Raw genomic sequence first — 5,000 nt, forward strand, 5'->3', positions numbered from 1 at the left:
GTATGTATGTATGTATTTCCTATTTGAGCTTAAGAAATGAATTGTGTATACAGTCTGCACATATATATATATATATATATATATATATATATATATATATATATATATATATATATATATATATATATATATATATATATATATATATATATATATATATATATATATATATATATATATATATATTTAGCTTAAGCACTGAACTGTGTACACAGTCTGTAGATAAATTTCTGAATCACATCGGTTTGCATCTTTTCAATGGAATGTGTGATCTACTAAAGGAATTGTAATTTATAATTTTGAAATATGATTTATATTTCCTATTTTAGCTTAAGAAAATTGTGTATACAGCCTGTACATAAATTTCACATCGGGATCGAACCTAGGTCTTCCAAATGAAAACGACTTCAGGACCTAAGTGCCACTGTACCTAAGGCCTGGGTTCGATCCCGAAGAGGGTCAGAAATTTATTTCTGTTCCACTCGTGATTGTGTGTGGATAATCTCTAACCGTCTGTACATATTTAGTTCGGAAGGATAAATGTGTTCGTTTGAGTTCTAAATCTATAGACTTATAATTGAATGAATATATGAACGAATGAATAGGTAAATAAATAAATTAATTAATTAATAAATGAGTGAGCTAACAATAAATATATAAACGAATATGTGAGTGAATGAGCGAAGGAATGAATGGATAAACAGATAAATTAATAATTATATAATGAAACTGATAAATAAATGAGTGAATAAGTGAATAAGGGAATAAATAAATAAACAAATTAAGTAATAAATAAATGAGTGAATGAATGAATGAACGAACAAATAACGAAAACAAAAAAAGTAAAACGAATAACAAAAAAAAAATAATTAAGAAACAAAACAGATAAACAAATGCACAAATAAATAAAGAGTTCAAGAGCCTGCATCGGGCACTACAAATTCTGAATCTGCCATTAAATTCTCGAAAGCCTCCTGAATTAATGGAGGCCGACATGGGCTCATTTCCCCGTTCCACGCTTTCGACAAGTGCAGTAGCCCTGAGCAATGGAATAATGATTGGAAAGGGAAGGAAATGAGAGTAAGGAACGTGGCAGAGAGGAAATGAGGAGCAGGTCGCGGACGCTAAAAATGATAGCGAAGGCACAGGAATAAATTCAGGAATGAGAGTGTTCTAAGTGGAGATGGAATTTTTGCTGGGCTTTAGAAGAGAGTGTCTTGAGAGCAGGAGGATATAAATGCCAAATTTGTTCAAAGGAAAGCGTGCTAAAAGAAGAAGGAGAGAATAGAATGATAATGCATAAGAAAGAAGAAGTGTTTAAATACGCGAGCACACGGAAGCGTATCCGAACATATTAGAGAACTGGAAAGTCAAGGGTTAACTGAGTGCCAACAGCTATATCTGAAATGATTTGGAGAATGTTATCCTTATATATATATATATATATATATATATATATATATATATATATATATATATATATATATATATATATATATATATATATATATATATATATATATATATATATGGAGCAAGCGAATTCCTTTCTAATAGATTGAGCGCGAACCAAGAAGACAGCCATCCTCTGATCCAGTCTCCTAACGGGTGAAAAAAACATAATAAGTCATTATGTTCATAAAAACTTCATAATAGCAACGAGTCACTAAAATTGTGGAAAAATCCACAATGGTGCAAACGTAAATATATATTAGAATTATATATAAACAAGTAAAAATATGCGCCGAAGTTTCTTCGGCGCAATCGAGATTTCTGTACAGTGTATTATGCTGTATGAAACTCTCAGCCGCGGCCTATGAAACTTTCAGCCACGGCCCGGTGGTGGCCTGTGATGTTGGCACATATTGTGGTGCCAGACGCACGATCATGGCTAATTTAAACCTTAAATAAAATAAAAAACCACTGAGACTAATGGGCTGCAATTTGGTATGTTTGATGATTGGAGGGTGGATGATCAACGTACCAATTTGCAGCCCTCTAGCCTCAGTAGTTTTCAAGATCTGAGGGCGTACAGAAAAAGTGCGGACGGACGGACAAATAGTTATCTCAATAGTTTTCTTTTACAGAAAACTAAGAGCGTGAGCTTTCGAGAACCTGCTCGAAGGAGACTCGAGCAGGATCCCGAAAGCTCTCGTTTTTCACACAAATGTTTCTAATATATATTTACATTTACACCATTGTGGATTTCTTCACCATTCATTATGTTTATGGTAACTTTCTCGAAAACGACTTATAGTCATAAAGGTGCCCGTCTAACCAAGCTTAATCAAGCATGCCCCGGGCAGATGATTGAATGAAATTAAACACATAAACTCACTTCGTACTAAGTGCGATTAGCTAAAAATACAAAACTTTACAACAGTTTTAACGGAACGGATTAATCCTTAGAGGGGAAAAAATTATAGCAACGTGCGATTGAAGAAAATACTAATAGTAACGCGCAGTAAAAAAACAAAAAATTAATCCCATATTTATAAGAAGACAAAAAACCTAACATTTTAATCGGCTTCCTCGCGTCGATATGAGAAACTCCATCGTACAAACGTAGAAAAAAACAAGATTGAAAAATATTCAAAATTAAGAAACACATAAAAGAAGTAATTAAAGTAATGGAAAGGGTACCCCTTCCCAGAGGACCTCAGTTTCAGGATAGCGGATGGTCTGGGAAGTAGTAGGGATTGTGGGGGGCGGTGGTCCCGGTGGGTAGTGGGTAGGTGTAGGGGGTGGTAGGTACTCTTCGTCCGCATGTTGGCTATAAAATATTTTTCCCAGCGCTGTCACAAGAAGAGGAACTCAAAGTATTACATTAGTAAAACAGTGACCTGGATGCCGCCCGTCCAGGTACCCGAGCTGAAGGGGAAATTTCCATGATGTTCTTCCTTTGAATGTAATCTAAATGCGAGGTCTTTCTGTTTATTTATGTATTTGTCTGTTCCTGCATTTATTGATTGATTGATTTATTTATTTACCTTCTTTCTCTACAATTCCATGTTGTGTCTGTTACGTCAGATTTTATGTTTCATTATGGCGAATACATCTACAACAAATGACATCTCTCATTAAAAAAAAAAAAAATCAGTCAAGTTAATGAAAATGTTTCTGTGGAAAAATACTTTACAGTCGGAAAGTGAACGGAAATGTCAATATTATTATTATTATTATTATTATTATTATTATTATTATTATTATTATTATTATTATTATTATTATTATTAGCAACGGTCGTAGCTGTATTACGAACTGCACAAATAAAAAGGAAAAATAGATCAGAACAATGAAATATAATAACTGATATGTTATGCCTGATAAAATGAGCAAACGCTCTAACTACCTACTTAAGCACATGAATGATTTTTTTTCTATTATTTTTCCCTTCTTTGAATTTTCTACTGCAAGCACCCGAACATTGCTTGAAGATGAGTCTCTCTCTCTCTCTCTCTCTCTCTCTCTCTCTCTCTCTCTCTCTCTCTCTCTCTCTCTCAGTCATCCAGTCTTCTTTCTTCCAAGTACCCAAATCACGCTTCTCTCTCTCTCTCTCTCTCTCTCTCTCTCTCTCTCTCTCTCTCTCTCTCTCTCTCTCTCTCTCTCTCTCCAACTAGCCAGTCTTCTTTCTTTCAAGTACCTAAATCTCTTTCTCTCTCTCTCTCTCTCTAACTAGCCAGTATTCTTTCTTCCAAGTATCCCAAATCACTCTCTCTCTCTCTCTCTCTCTCTCCAGCTAGCCAGTATTCTCTCTCTCTCTCTCTCTCTCTCTCTCTCTCTCTCTCTCTCTCTCTCTCTCTCCAACCAGCCAGTCTTCTTTCTTCCAAGTACCCAAATCACGCTTCTTCTTCTTCTCTCTCTCTCTCTCTCTCTCTCTCTGCCTGTCTTTTTGTTTGTTTTTTTCTTTTTAGAAAACTACAATTCAATCGCAAAAAGAATCTCCAAACTTGTCCCTCTAAAAGTTGCCAAAGTTCCTTTTCTCGTTCGTCTCCTTCCTCATCTTTTGTCGAATGATAAGGCTCGGGATATATTGTTGTCTGTTTCACAAAGAATTTAGCCAGACTCTCTCTCTCTCTCTCTCTCTCTCTCTCTCTCTCTCAAATTCTTTCTTTGTTTTGGAGTCTCTGGGATAAATAAACAGATATAAGAATAAACTAGAACACTGCAAGCATAAAAGAAAACTATTTCCTCTCTCTCTCTCTCTCTCTCTCTCTCTCTCTCTCTCTCTCTCTCTCTCTCTCTCTCTCATATTCCTTTTATAAATTCTTTGTTTGCTCTCGGCGTCTCTGGGGTATATAAATAAACTATTAAACATATATAAACAAATAAACTTGATTACTGTAAGTATACAAGAGAACAATTCTCTCTCTCTCTCTCTCTCTCTCTCTCTCTCTCTCATCTTCCTTCAAAATCTCTGTTTGTCTCGACGTTTGTTTGGTAAATAAGTAAATAAATAAACAAACAGAGGAATAAACTTGAATATAAATAAACAAATATAGGAACAAACTTGAATAGTGTAAGTATAAAAAAGAACTCTCTCTCTCTCTCTCTCTCTCTCTCTCTCTCTCTCTCTCTCTCTCTCTCTTCTCTCTCATATTCCTTTCAAATACTTTGTCTCGGCGTCTCTGCGGTATATAAGTAAAGAAATAATCAAATATAAGAATAAACTAGAGTACTGCAAATATAAAAGGGAGCTATTCTTCGTGATTTGATAATAATTGTTAAATAATATTCATATTGATAAACAAATATATTAATGACTTAATCAAATAATCATATATTTTCATCAGTTATAAAATGCAAAATCAAATTTGAATCCTGTCAATGCAGGAAAAACATATCGTTTTGTGTAGTTACAGTTCTTCTGCATAGCATTTCTTGCCTTTAAGCGTCAAAAAATATTAATCAAATAATCAAATATTCGATCAATTTTAAAATGCAAAAACAAATTTCAATCCTGTAAGCTCAGGATAAACATATCACTTTGTGTAATAACA

At 34.1% G+C, this 5,000-nt stretch overlaps 1 protein-coding gene across 1 annotated transcript in view; it reads right to left on the reverse strand.

Annotated features, from left to right (window-relative positions):
• Positions 1-5,000, reverse strand: part of LOC136828853 (insulin-like growth factor-binding protein complex acid labile subunit) — a 214,007-nt gene that overhangs the window by 82,396 nt on the left and 126,611 nt on the right. The window lies entirely within an intron of this gene.

Source organism: Macrobrachium rosenbergii, chromosome 43, assembly GCF_040412425.1.
Source record: "Macrobrachium rosenbergii isolate ZJJX-2024 chromosome 43, ASM4041242v1, whole genome shotgun sequence".
NCBI classification, from domain to species: domain Eukaryota; kingdom Metazoa; phylum Arthropoda; class Malacostraca; order Decapoda; family Palaemonidae; genus Macrobrachium; species Macrobrachium rosenbergii.